General features: G+C 44.8%; 1 protein-coding gene across 3 annotated transcripts in view; it reads left to right on the forward strand.

Annotated features, from left to right (window-relative positions):
• The window catches only part of SEMA5A (semaphorin 5A), a 976513-nt gene that overhangs the window by 157982 nt on the left and 803367 nt on the right, over positions 1-15164 (forward strand). The gene's annotated exons all lie outside the window — the stretch shown is intronic.

Here is a 15164-nt window from a genome sequence, read left to right on the forward strand (position 1 = left end):
GTACTTTTTCTGTCCCTAGTGGGCTCACAATCTAAGGTTTGTACCTGGGGCAATGGACGGTTAAGTGTCTTACCCAAGGTCACAAGGAGCCAAAGTGGGAATTGAACCCAGATCCCCTGACTTTCAGGCAACTGTCAGGCTTATTTTCGAAAGATAAGGGCGCCCATCTTTTGACACAAATCGGAAGATGGGCGTCCTTCTCACAGGGTCATCCAAATCGGCATAATGGAAAGCCAATTTTGGGCATCCTCAACTGCTTTCCGTCGCAGGGACAACCAATGTTCATGGGGGGGTGTCGGAAGCATAGCAAAGGCGGGACTGGGGCATGCTTAATATATGGGCGTCCTCGGCCGATAATGGAAAAAAGAAGGGCGTCCCTGACGAACACTTGGATGACTTTACTTGGTCCTTTTTATTTTACGATCAAGCCACCAAAATGTGCCCTAAATGACCAGATGACCACCGGAGGGAAACAGGGATGACCCCCCCTGACTCCCCCAGTGGTCACTAACCCCCTCCCATCCTAAAAAAAAAAATTAAATATTTTTTCCAGCCTCTATGCCTGCCTCAAATATCATACCCAGCTCCATGACAGCAGTATGCAGGTCCCTGGAGCAATTTTAGTGGGTACTGCAGTGCACTTCAGGCAGGTGGACCCATGGCCATCCTCCCCTACCTGTTACACTTGTGGTGGTAAATGTGAGCCCTCCAAAACCCACCAGAAACCCAGTACCCACATCTAGGTGCCCCCCCTTCACCCCTAAGGGCTATGCTAGTGGTGTACAGTTGTGGGTAGTGGGTTTTGGGGGGCTCAGCACACAAGGTAAGGGAGCTATGCACCTGGGAGCTTTTTCTGAAGTCCACTGCAGTGCCCCCTAGGGTGCCCGGTTGGTTTCCTGGCATGTGAGGGGGACCAGTGCACTACGAATGCTGGCTCCTTCCACGACCAAATGTCTTGGATTTGGTCGTTTCTGAGATGGGCGTCCTCGGTTTCCAGTATCGCCAAATATTGGGTTGACCTAAATGTTGAGATTTGGGCGTCCCCGACCGTATTATCGAAACGAAAGATGAACGCCCATCTTGTTTCGATAATACGGGTTTCCCCGCCTCTTCGCGGGGACGTCCTGAGAGGACGTCCTCAGGAAAACCTGGGTGCCCCGTTCGATTATGCCCCCCCACACTAACTGTTAAGCGAAAGTAGTAAGTTGTGAAATCATGTTGGGTATAATATCCTATGATTCAGCTGAAAGAGAGGGAGGGCATCTAGAAATAAAAAGTGAAGGTGCACTGGGCCTTCTAGATAAACAAATTGCACTTCTTCATATAGAAAATTAACATGATGAACCTCTCTATAAAGAAATTGCCTATCATATAAAATAGCTTAGCCACCACCTTCCTGAATAAAGTTTAAACAGAAATTAAAAGCTCTGTAGTTCCACTTAGAGAAGTAAGTCATCATTACCTGGCGTAAAGCCAGATTTCTGATAGAAAAAACACTGTCATTTGATGTACGATAATCAGGTCAGCGATTGAAAGCATATTGCAGTTGATAGATCTAGAGTTTAGTAAACCAATTGATAAAGAGATTGTGGGTTGTAGAGCAGCAGTTGTAATCAGACATGGATAATAAGTGACTTCATTTAATGATATAGGACGAAAACATTGGGAACATTTTTCCCCCTAAGAATGACCATTAATAATTTTGTTACATAGCATACAGCAGAAATACTAGAAAAAAAAGAGGCATATCATTGGAAATGAAAGAAACATCAAAGTTAGACCCCCCCCCCCCCCCCCCTGCAGAGATGCACCAAGGAGTACACCCTGCTCCTTAAGCGTTCTCCTTCGGTGTGACACCGCTATAATATTCAGTATTAATAATGAAAGCTACTGATGTCACCTTGGCGTTCGAGGTAGGCAGGAACTGAGCAGAGTATTACACGAGTGCACAGGCTCTCACTGGAGTTGGGGAAGACCAGCAACAGTTGAAACAAACAGAGAAACAGATTAAAAGAGGCTCCTGTTAGGTTAAATTGCACTGCCTAGCCCTAGAGCAGATATTCAGCTTCAACCGGATAATGTCATTGAATGTGTACTCTGACTGTTGTAGCACTAGCTGGTTAGTGCTGGGATGGTCCGGGGATAGAGCCAGAAGTTATCTAGGTGTTCCAGATATTCAATGCTTTATTTTAGCCTTTTTGAATGCCTTCATCTAACTCTCTGCTCAGCTCTTCTAACTACAGTGGAAGTCAGTAGACCTCACCCGTTTAAATGGAAGTGGTCTTTCCCCCTTCTAAATTAACCTATACTCCTGCCTCCTTTTTCTCATAATCTGTGTATTTCATTTGTGTTGATATCATTTTGTTTATAAAGTGTTGCTCCTTTGTATTTCACCTATCTTGTCTTACCTGAGCAGACTACAACTTTATCACTTGCGCCAGTTGTGTGAGCCCTGTATTCAAACAGCAGTTATAGATTTTGCACTGGATTTATCTGGAGGACTTGTGCATAGGGGACAATTCTATAACAGTCGCCAAAATTTAGGTACCAAGATGTAACGTGTAAAGCATTATTTCAGTGGCGTCTGGGCGCCCTGATTCTGTTATAGAATACTAACATAATTTGGGATTTATTTGTTAACGTTTAGATTTGCTCTCTTAAATCATGTCATTTGACACATAACTTTAGGTGAGCTGTTATAGAATGAGGGGGGATAAGGTGCAATTCTTTATCTGAGCACCTATTTAGGTGCCAAAATGCCGTGCACTGAGCACTAACCAGCCAATGTTCAGTGCTATTTAACAGGCCAGGAATGGCTCCAGGATGGTTAAATAGCAGTTAACCAGCTAAGCGCTAATATTCAGTGCGAGATAGCCGGCTATCTCTGATAAACATTAGCGCTTATCATATACTGTATTTTTGCACTAAGGGATCCTTTTACTAAAGGGTTTCCATGTGGCAACAGGCTTGCAGCGTGTCAATCCAGAACTGGTGCTGGCTGAACGCCGCCGCTGGCGGTAGTTCCGCCTCGAGCATGTGTCATTTCCAATGCTACGGAAAATAATTCCGTAATTTGTAGCACTGTGCTAACCTGGTGGTAAATCGGGCAATGCCACATGCTGCCGGTTATTGCCGGGTTACCGCAGGAGACCTTGCCACCACCTCAGTGGGTGGCAGTAAGGGCTCCCCCCTTCATGGCCACGTGGTAACAATAATCTTACCGCATGGCCATGTCTTTTTTAGGGGCTTTTTACCTGCTGCGGGTAAAAAGGGCCTTGGGCGCTCCAAAAACGGCCCCGCTGCTACCATAGGGCCCTTTTTACCGCAGCTTGGTAAAAGGGACCCCTAAGCGAGTTGTGTGCCTCATTTATAGAACAGCACTGAGCTCTCACTCAGCTAGCTCTTGCATTCTTAAGTGTACGTTCACCTGTATAAGTGGTAGTATTCTATAAATTCACATGTGCAATTGGCATTTACATTTGGACCGCATAAACAAATGGGGTTCACACTTTCCACAAGACTGGAACATGACTGTTTTTCGTCGATTTACATTTGGACTCCATTTTAAAGAATGAGGGGGATAAAGAACAATTCTATAACTGCATCCTTGTAGGTACACATGCTGTGCAAGTGCCAAAATATGTGGCATTTATGTGTGCACGTGCACTATGCACGATGCACTATTCAATGAAGTAGCATATAAGTGGACACTGATGAACTCCTTTGTGAAGTAGTCAGAAATCAGAGACTGCGAAATGTAACATGGCAGCCATTTCACCTGACATGACAGGTAGGCCCCCTTTTCACTTTGACAAATCACCATGGCAGGCTCACCCTTAATATGCAAGTTTTTCATTTCTATTATTCCTATATTTATTTTGACTATTTTTATGTCTTTTTTTGTTATTTGCTGAGAACACAAAACACTAGTGAATTATAAGCTTTGTAATATAAATTAAAAAGTCAACTTTGTCGTCTTTGGAAGTTCTTTAGTATAAACTGTCCTTTTCATTTTTCTTTAAAAACCACCACTGAGTACTTGTCATGATTATTTTCAGAAATCCAGTGATTTTTGATTTCTATGAATGTGCTACCAAGTCATGCTCTACAAGACCAAACACATTCTGCCCCCTTCCCCAAACTGTACGAAGCATTAGGAGAAAAGCAATTGCTAGCTTTGGTTGCTGTGTCAATATGTGGTCTCTAGACAAGCAAGCCTAAAACAAGGGTGGAAAAAAACAAAACCAAAATGGGACTGATGGTCCAGTTTCTGAGTTCCTGTCTATTGAGGCATTAAGCACTCAGTGTAATGTAGAGGTGGTACATTCAGGTCTACGAGGGGTCAAAAGATGGCTGCCATTATTTTGTTGCTCCCTGCTAACCATGGAGCAACAATGAGGGTGCACATGGGAAGTGGCACCCATTCAGTCATTGTTGGCTTAATACCATCATGCTACTTGGTTGGGTGGGTAAAAAATGGAGAAAAATGAAAAACACAAAAATAAAAAAAATTAGTAGAGAAAATATCAGGAAAGTTTTTTTTCTATTCTCTTGCCAAATTTGTATAACCTTTTAGACAGTAATTTTATAAAGGATTAATTGCATACAAAGGCCACGTTACATGTGTAAAAGGGCTTTTATAAAATTACCCCAGGGGTTACACCTCTAAAGCTATATGGTGAGAAGAAGTATACTTCTATGTGACCCACATGTAGGTGTCTTCTGGGATGAAGTTTAGGTGGACTCTATTCTATCCTCATCCTTCTCAATCTATCTGCTGCATTTGACACCGTTGATCACAGCCTACTCCTTGATACGCTGTCCTCACTTGGATTTCAGGGCTCTGTTCTTTCCTGGTTTTCTTCTTATCTCTCCCAGCATACCTTTAGTGTATACGCTAGTGGATCCTCCTCTACTTCTATCCCACTGTCAGTTGGTGTACCTCAGGGATCTGTCCTGGGACCTCTTCTTTTCTTCATTTATACTTCTTCCCTTGGTACTCTGATCTCATCCCATGGTTTTCAGTATCATCTTTATGCTGATGACTCCCAGATCTACCTCTCCACACCAGAAATCTCAGCCGAAATCTAGGCCAAAGTATCAGCCTGTCTGTCTGACATTGCTGCCTGGATGTCTCAGCGCCATCTGAAACTAAACATGACCAAGACTGAGCTTCTCATCTTTACCCCTAAACCAACCTCTCCTCCTCCCCCATTCTCTATTTCTGTGGATAACACTCTCATCCTTCCTGTCTCATCAGCTCGTAAGCTTGGGCTCATCTTCGACTCCTCCCTCTCCTTCTCTGCACATATTCAACAGACTGCTAAAACCTGTCGTTTCTTTCTCTATAATATCAGCAAAATTCGCCCTTTCCTTTCTGAGCACACTACCAGAACCCTCATCCACACTCTTATCACCTCTCGCTTAGACTATTGCAACTTGCTTCTTACAGGTCTCCCACTTAGCCATCTCTCTCCTCTTCAATCTGTTCAAAATTCTGCTGCACGACTAATATTCTGCCAATGTCGTTATGCTCATATTAGCCCTCTCCTCAAGTCACTTCACTGGCTTCCTATCCGTTTCCGCATACAGTTCAAACTGCTCTTATTGACCTATAAGTGCATTCACTCTGCAGCTCCTCAGTACCTCTCCACTCTCATCTCTCCCTACATTCCTCCCTGGGAACTGAGTTCACTGGGTAAATCTCTCTTATCTGCACCCTTGTCCTCCACTGCTAACTCCAGACTCCGTTCCTTTTATCTATGCTTGGAATAGACTTCCTGAGCCAGTACATCAAGCTCCATCTCTGGCCGTCTTCAAATCTAAGCTAAAAGCCCACCTTTTTGATGCTGCTTTTAACTCCTAACCCTTATTCACTTGTTCAGAACCCTTATTTTATCATCCTCACTTTAATATTCCCTTATCTCTTGTTTGTCCTGTTTGTCCTAATTAAATTGTAAGCTCTTTCGAGCAGGGACTGTCTCTTCATGTTCAAGTGTACAGCGCTATGTACGTCTAGTAGTGCTTTAGAAATTATAAGTAGCGCTTTAGAAATGATAAGTAGTAGTAGTAGTAGTAGTGGACTCATGATTTACACATGGACTTTAGCTGTGTGCATTTACACCTGTTACTGAGCAGGTATAAATGACAGCGGCTTCTATCCAGGTTGGACTTCTGTCACTTTGGCCCTGGACATGTGGAGGGTCATTTTAGAAAGGACATCCAACTCAGAATGTGGGCATCCCAGTAAGTATGTCACAAATGGGTGTCCATCTCACTTGTATTCTGGAACAGCCTGTTATAAAATACATGTGAGATGGACATCCATGTGCTGGAAATGTCCAGCATGAACATCCATTTTACAAACTGAACTGTCCAAATTATGTATAGCATACTACTACTACTACTATTATTACTACTACTATTTAGCATTTTTATAATGCTACAAGGCGTACGCAGCGCTGCACAAACATAGAAGAAAGACAGTCCCTGCTCAAAGAGCTTACAATCTAATAGACAAAAATAAAGTAAGCAAATCAAATCAATTAATGTGTACAGGAAGGAGGAGAGGAGGGTAGGTGGAGGCGAGTGGTTACAAGTGGTTACGAGTCAAAAGCAATGTTAAAGAGGTGGGCTTTCAGTCTAGATTTAAAGGTGGCCAAGGATGGGACTCAGGAAGTTTATTCCAGGCGTAGGGTGCAGCGAGACAGAAGGCGCAAAGTCTGGAGTTGGCAGTAGTGGAGAAGGGAACAGAGTGGAGGAGTGGCCTAGTGGTTAGGGTGGTGGACTTTGGTCCTGGGGAACTGAGGAACTGAGTTCGAGTCCCACTTCAGGCACAGGCAGCTCCTTGTGACTCTGGGCAAGTCACTTAACCCTCCATTGCCCCATTTAAGCCGCATTGAGCCTGCCATGAGTGGGAAAGCGCGGGGTACAAATGTAACAAAAATAAAATAAGAAGGATTTATCCATGGAGCGGAGTGCACGGGAAGGGGTGTAGGGAAAGACGAGTGTGGAGAGATACTGGGGAGCAGCAGAGTGAGTACATTTATAGGTTAGTAGAAGAAGTTTGAACAGGACGCGAAAACGAATAGGGAGCCAGTGAAGCGACTTGAGGAGAGGGGTAGTATGAGTAAAGCGACCCTGGCGGAAGAAGAGACGGGCAGCAGAGTTTTGAACCGATTGGAGAGGGGAGAGGTGACTAAGTGGGAGGCCAGCAAGAAGCAGATTGCAGTAGTCTAAACGAGAGGTGACAAGGGTGTGGATGAGGGTTTTGGTAGAGTGCTCGGAAAGAAAGGGGCGGATTTTATGGATGTTGTAAAGAAAGAAACGACAGGTCTTGGCGATCTGCTGGATATGAGCAGAGAAGGAGAGAGATGAGTCAAAGATGACCCCAAGGTTTCGAGCTGAGGAGACAGGGAGAATGAGAGAGCCATCAACAGAAATAGAAAACGGGGGGAGTGGGGAGGGACATGGACTTCTCTGTGTCCGCAGAGGAACATCCATATTATAGCCCAATGGTTAAAGCAGCTACTTAAAAGCCGAATCAGAGAGTGCTAGTTCAAGTCCTCCTGAAGCTTTTTGTAATTTTTGTTTGTTTGTTTTGTTAATTGTTAGCACTTCAGGGACAGAAAAATACCTACTTTGACTTTCTTTATCTCCATTCAGTGGAGAACTACTCAATCAGAGCACCATACTGTTACCTGGATATGACAAGTACCAGATCTAAATATGGAGATTCATCTTTTTATATATGGAGGTCCCTTTCCTTTCTCTGATCAGAGTTGAATGTCCATATTTTGGGCCTTTCCTAGTCCTGCCTAAAACACATCCACACCACTTCTCCTTGCCATATGGATGTATTGCAGTTTTAGATATTAATATCTTGCCTTCGAAAAAGTGGAATTTGGATGTCCATGCAATATAGACATCTAAATGCCAGTTTTCAGACATCTAAAACAAGAATAGAGTTTCTAAAATAATCATGATAGGCACCTATATATCTTTATAAAATAGCTTCCAAGTAGGTACCTACTTGGCCTTTACACATAGCTAGCTAATTGTTAAAAAAATTAGCTTTCTTGAGCCATCTTGTAAATGTACTAATTTTTTAAACATTTCTAAAACAAATCTCCAGCTTGAGAAATGCTTTCTATATAATGCATGTGAATACAGCTAGATATAAGTGAATTCTTTTTTTTTTTTTCTTTCCCTGTTTTAGAAAGATGTCTGATAGCTGAGACTTTTCAGCTGGACTGATCATTTCAGAAATACTTTCCCAGTTCATTCAAGCATAGTGATAGAGACTATAATGGATCTAGAGATCATTTTAACAGTGCTGAAATGAAGTGGTACTTTGCCATCATCATATTGGGAAAGATTATATGGGTGCTTAAAGCTGTTCTGGTTCCAGGCCCTGACTGCGGGCAGCTGTGCAGAGTAATGGTCTACTATAAGGATAAAGGAGAACTGGATTCAGCTTCTATTTTTATGTCCAGCTGAAGTGAGAGGCAGCCTTTCCGATTAAACAGTTATTTGATTAGTTATCTAGGAAGATAAGGGGTATCTGGAACATTTCATTCTCACAAGGCGCTTGATGATGGACTGGGTTCAGCCTTCTTTCACACTTCAGATCAATGTATTGAACCTCTCTTCTATTTATCTTCCTTTTTTCCTATCTCAGTCTAATGTCCTCCCTTTTCCCTCCCTTCCTCTGTGTTATTGTACCACTAGATTATGAATACTGTAAGCAAATATCAAGCAGGGACAATAATCAGGAGGGTAGATAAATACATCCAACCTCATAAGGAAAGATCATAGCCACTCACATATACTTTCCCTTTCAGTCGAACAATTACAAGTCTTGCTTGCTGTACAGTACTGACAAAAAACCTCACCAAAACCAGCTTCGAATATCTCTCTATCTATGTAGCTAGCTAGGGGGCAGTCTTAAGGTTGGCAATTGCACTGATTGCTTCTGGTCATTTTGTCAAAGAAGACCCTCTCGACTTGCCATTTATGATGAGGAACAAAACGGTGGCACACAGAAGCTAAGGTCTCTGTGTACATATATGGAAAGCTCTGACAGGGTTTGTGTGTGTGGAGGCACGTGGCAGCTTTCCTCGCGTACACGCTCACACTTTGCTGCTGGCCCCTCCTCAAGCATTCTGTCTGCCTCCCAGTGTCAACAAAAAGGAGTGAGGTCCAACAGAAAGAAGAGTCCAAGACGTAAACGTCACATCAGTGAATTAATAATTGTACTATCGTAGAACGGGACTCGACACAGCTGTATATCTGCATAAAGGCCTACATCAGGAGTCCATCACAACCATGTAAAGTTGATAGTGTTTCTCACACAGTATAACAGCATAGATGTTATTAATAAGTTGATGTGACTTTTACATCTTGGACTCTTCTTTTTGTTGGACCTCATTCCTTTTCATTGCTGCATTTACCCATGAGGCTTTTGCTTCTCCTTGCTTTTTTTCTGCTTTCCAGTATCCACAGTTAAAGGCCCCAAGTTGATGTATTCAGCCGTGGCCCCACACTCCCCTAGCATCTGCCCTTGATCAGATGACAATAGCCTCTATTTTGAACAGGAAGCAAAACAGATGGCTGACTTCTACGTTTATCTCATGCTCAGTTGTTCACCTTTAAAAGCAGAGCCATGTGAGTCATTTGTATGATAATATCAGTGCTTTTTTTGTGCCGGTACGCAGCGGTACGGTGTACCGGCACCTTTTTTTTTTGCTCCCCCCGCCCCGTAAGTCCATGTCCCGTACGCAGTGCCAGCCCCCATTTCCGGCTGCTGCTGCTTCTCCTGTTGAGCAGCAGCGGCCGCTACACAAAGAAAAAGATTATAAAAAAAAATTCAAACCTGACTGAAACGCGGCACCCCGGCACTGTAGACAGCCATTAGGCATTGGCTGTTGCCCCGCAGTCGCTTCTCCTCTTGCCTCTACGTCACTGCGCTCCTCTGGGGTCTTCCTCCAGGGGCAGTGACGTAGAGGCAAGAGGAGGAGCGGCTGCGGGGCAACAGCCAATGCCTAATGGCTGTCTACAGTGCCGGGGTGCCGTGTTTCAGCGAGGTTTCAAATTTTTTAAAAAATCTTCTTTTTCTTTGTGTAGCGGCCGCTGCTGCTCAACAGGAGAAGCAGCAGCGGCCGGAAATAGGGGTTGGTGCGCAATGCGTCGCGACTTCGCGCCGTTCGCGGGAAACTTGGCAGGGAGAGGGAAACCAACAGAGGGAAGGATTGGGGAGAGAGAGAAAGAGGGAAACCAACAGAGGGAAGGATTGGGGAGAGAGAGGGAAAACAACAGAGGGAAGGATTGGGGAGAGAGAGAAAGAGGGAAAACTACAGAGGGAAGGATTGGGGAGAGAGAGAAAGAGGGAAAACAACAGAGGGAAGGATTGGGGAGAGAGAGGGGAAAACAGATGGAAGGATGGGGAAGGGGGAAAACAGATGGAAGGATTGGGGAGAAGGGGAAACAGATGGAAGGATGGAGAGAGAGAAAAGAAACAACAGAAGGATTGGGGAGAGAAAGAAGGAAACAACAGAGGGAAGGATTGGGGAGAGAGAGGGGAAAACAGATGGAAGGATGGGGAGAGAAGGGAAAAACAGATGGAAGGATGAGAGGGGGAAAACATGGAAGGATTGGGGAGAGAGAGAAGAGGAAACCAACAGAGGGAAGGATTGGGAGAGAGAAAGAGGGAAAACACAGAGGGCAGATTGGGGAGAGAGAGGGGAAAACAGATGGAAGGATGGGAGAGAGAGGGAAAAACAGATGAAGGATGGGAAGAGAAAACAGATGGAAGGATTGGGGAGAGAAGAAAGAGGGAAACCAACAGAGGGAAGGATTGGGGAGAGAGAGGGGAAAACAGATGGAAGGATGGGGAGAGAGAGAAAAACATGGAAGGATGGGGAGAGAGGGGGAAAACAGAGGGAAGGATTGGGAGAGAGAGAAAGAGGGAAACCAACAGAGGGAAAGATTGGAGAGAGAGAGAAAAACCAACAGAGGGAAGGATTGGGGAGAGAGAGAAAGAGGGAAAACTACAGAGGGAAGGATTGGGAGAGAGAAAGAGGAAACAACAGAGGAAGGATTGGGGAGAGAGGGGGAAAACAGATGGAATATGGGGAGAGAAAAAACAGAGGGAAGGATTGGGGAGAGAGGGGAAAACAGATGGAATGGGGAGAGAGAAAGAGGGAAAACAACAGAGGGAAGGATTGGGGAGAGAGAAAGAGGGAAAACACAGAGGGAAGGATTGGGGAGAGAGAGAAAACACAGATGGAAGGATTGGGGAGAGAGGAAAAACAGATGGAAGGATGGGGAAGAGAGAAAAAGATGGAAGGATTGGGGAGAGAGGGGAAAAACAGATGGAAGGATTGGGGGGAGAGAGAAAGAGGAAAAACAACAGAGGGAAGGATTGGGGAGAGAGAAAGAGGGAAAACAACAGAGGGAAGGATTGGGGAGAGAGAGGGGAAAACAGATGGAAGGATGGGGAGAGAGAGGGAAAAACAGATGGAAGGATGGGGAGAGAGAGGGGAAAACCGATGGAAGGATTGGGGAGAGAGGGGAAAAACAGATGGAAGGATGGGGAGAGAGAGGGAAAACACAGATGGAAGGATTGGGGAGAGAGGGAAAAAACAGATGGAAGGATGGGGAGAGAGAGGGAAAAACAGATGGAAGGATGTGGAGAGAGGGAAAAACAGATGGAAGGATGGGGAGAGAGAGAGGGAAAACGGAAGGATAGGGAGAGAAAGAGGGAAGACGCTGGATGGAAGAATGCAGAAAGAAATAGTGGAGACACTGGAAGGATGGGGAGAGAAAGCAGAGCTGCTGGATGGAAAAGGGGAATAGAGAAAGACTGGAGAATAAGAGGAAGGGGCATGGGGAGAACAAGGGTGAGGAAAAGATGAAAAGCCACAGGTAGATGAAGGAAATTAAAGAATGGATAGTAAGAATGAATTAAATCTGGACAGAGAGAGAGCCTGAAAAATATTGAAGAAAGCAATGAAAAAGGAGACAAAAATGACAAATGGCACAGAAGAGTTAAGCGAAAACAAAGGAAAGGAGAATCACAGACTGGGACCAATATGGAAAGAAAAACAGTCACCAGACAACAAAGGTAGAAAAAAAAATCATTTTATTTTCATTTTAGTGTTTGTAATAAGTCCAATTTGAGAATTTACATTGGCTGTCTTATTTTGCACTGGGTATACTGGAGCTGTAAGAGCTTACAGAGATTATTTATCATGAAAAAAAATCACGTTATTTTTTTCTCCTATAGTACTGTAATATTTTCAGTGATGTCTGTTTATATGCGGTATAGGGGGTGTGGTTAATGTGGGTGTGGCTATCATAGGGGTGGAGCCATATGTGGTGACCCCGCCCATAATGAGTACCGGCACCTTTTTTTCTACAAAAAAAAGCACTGGATAATACTGAAACTCTTGGATACAACTAAACTCCTTCTTTGGCAGTATAATGGCAGAGCATAAAAATAAATCCTGTATTTGGTGATCACTTGTCCAAAAAGGAACATATTAAGAGTAAGTAACATGGGGGTAATTCTATAACAGTGTATCAATATCAACGTGCCTATTCTATAGAGTAATCTTCTCAAAAAATGCTAAACACCCACGATATAATGGGGAGGTACAAGTATAAGTAATGCAATGTGTCTGTAAATAATGAACGCCAATATATATAAGTCAAGCAACACTTACCTGAATGAATAGGAGCAGGACACTGCTCGACAGAGTCTCCATTTCTTGTTCTTCCTCAGGAGATTGTGGAAGCCTTCAGGGGGCAGAGTCTGGGGGCAGCCAGCAGCTATGCACATGTTGGCAGTCTTTAATGCTGGTACCTGCATAGCTAAGTAACCAAATAGGACTGCATAAAAAGCAGTCTTTCCTTCGGTCACTTAGTTATGCTAGTGCCAGCATTGAGTATCAGCTTGCACCTGTATAGATTCCAGATAGCGGCTGAAAAGGTGGATATGTTCCCCTGCCACTTGCCTTCTCCCAACATAATCAGACCCCCCAGACCCCTACAAGATCAGAGTACCTCTCCAAGTCCCTTGAGATCATATCCTTTTCTCAAACTCCCCACAGATCAGACCCCCTCCCTTCTTGAACCCCCCTCAGCGACCCACCTGTAATGCCCCCCCCCAAGAACCTACTTACAGTCCCTGATGGTCCAGTGGGATACCCAGGCAGAAGTGATCCCCACTTCCTCCTGTCTCTAGTGGCTCCATCAGTTAAATGGGTACCATGAGATCTAGCAGTGGTCTTGCAGTACTACTGTTAGAGGTCAGCCTTCAATATGTGGTAGTACTGGAGACTACCACTAGAGGTCACAGCAGCCATTTTACTGATAGGGCCGCTAGGGGCAGGAACAAGTGGGGATCACACCTGACTGGCTATCCCACTGGACCACCAGGGATCATAAGGAGGCTCTGGGTGTGAGGGTGCTACAGGTTGGTGGTTGAGGGGGAGTTCAGGAGGGGGTCTGATTCTCTGTGCGGGACCTGGAGGGGGGAGTTCTTAGGGATCAAAATCAGTGGAGATGGGAGGGGGAGGAAATATGACAGATCCATTTATGCAGGTCCCAGCTGAATTCAGCCGGGACCTACAGAAGTATCTTTTGTGGGTCCTGGCTGAATATCGGCTGGGACCCCATAAGTTTGGGCAGCCAGCAGCAGTATGGTCAGACCCATATGTTCAATTCCAATAACCAGTCATGGCGTGGCATTAAATGTCCAGGTCTAACTTAGCCAGTTTCAGCCAGTGTTTAAAAAAAAGTACTGACTGCCACTGGCTGAATATTGACTAAAAAATGACACAAATGAAAACGTTTTTAAATGACACAGAAGGGCATAATCGAAAGGGACGCCCAAGTTTTCCTGAGGACGTTCTCGCAGGACGTCCCAATGAAGAGGCGGGGAAACCCATATTATCGAACCAAGATGGGCGTCCATCTTTCATTTTGATAATACGGTCGGGAAACCCAAATCTTATGTTACCAAATATGTGTTACCTGACTTCATTATATCATCCATGTTCTATATGCCTTATCAATTGTATCTGTATTCTGAAATGGCATAAGTCATGATGGAAAAATTGTAAGCCACATTGAGCCTGCAAATAGTTGGGAAAATGTGGGATACAAATGCCACAAATAAATAAATAAAAATAAATCTTGACATTTAGGTCGTCCCTAGAGATGGTCATCCTTAGACTTGGTCGTTTCTGATTTTCGGCGATAATGGAAACTAAGGATGCCCATCTCAGAAACAACCAAATGCAAGCCCTTTGGTCGTGGGAGGAGCCAGCATTTGTAGTGTACTGGTCCCCCTGACATGCCAGGACACCAACTGGGCATCCTAGGGGGCACTGCAGTGGACTTCATAAAAAGCTCCCAGGTACATAGCTCCCTTATCTTGTGTGCTGAGCCCCCTAAAACCCACTACCCACAACTGTACACCACTACCATATCCCTTACGGGTGAAGGGGGCACCTAGATGTGGGTACAGTGGGTTTCTGGAGGGTTTTGGAGGGCTCACATGTACCACCACAAACGTAACAGGTAGGGGGGGGGGGTGGGCTGGGTCCGCCTGCCTAAAGTGCACTGCAGTACCCACTAAAACTGCTCCAGGGACCTGCATATTGCTGCGATGGACCTGAGTATGACATTGGAGGCTGGCATAGAGGCTGGCACAAAATATTTTTAAAGTTGTTTTTTGAGGGTGGGAGGGGGTTAGTGACCACTGGGGGAGTAAGGGGAGGTCATCCCCGATTCTCTCCAGAGGTCATCTGGTTAGTTCGGGCACCTTTTTGTGCCTTGGTCGTAAGAAAAACTGGACCAGGTAAAGTCGTTCAAATGTTCGTCAGGGGCAGTGTTTTTTTGATTATGGGTCGAGGACGCCCAAGTCCCGCCTTCGCTACGCCTCCGACACGGCCTGGGGAACGTTGGTCATCTCCGCGACGGAAAGCAGTTGGGGACACCCAAAATCGGCTTTCGATTATGCTGGTTTGGGCGACCCTGTGAGAAGGACGCCCATCTTCCAATTTGTGTCGAAAGATGGGCGTCCTTCTCTTTTGAAAATAAGCCTGACAGTAAAATAAATAAAATGATTTTTTTTGCCTCTGATACTGCCTATTTTG

Source organism: Microcaecilia unicolor, chromosome 1 (assembly GCF_901765095.1).
Source record: "Microcaecilia unicolor chromosome 1, aMicUni1.1, whole genome shotgun sequence".
NCBI lineage: Eukaryota > Metazoa > Chordata > Amphibia > Gymnophiona > Siphonopidae > Microcaecilia > Microcaecilia unicolor.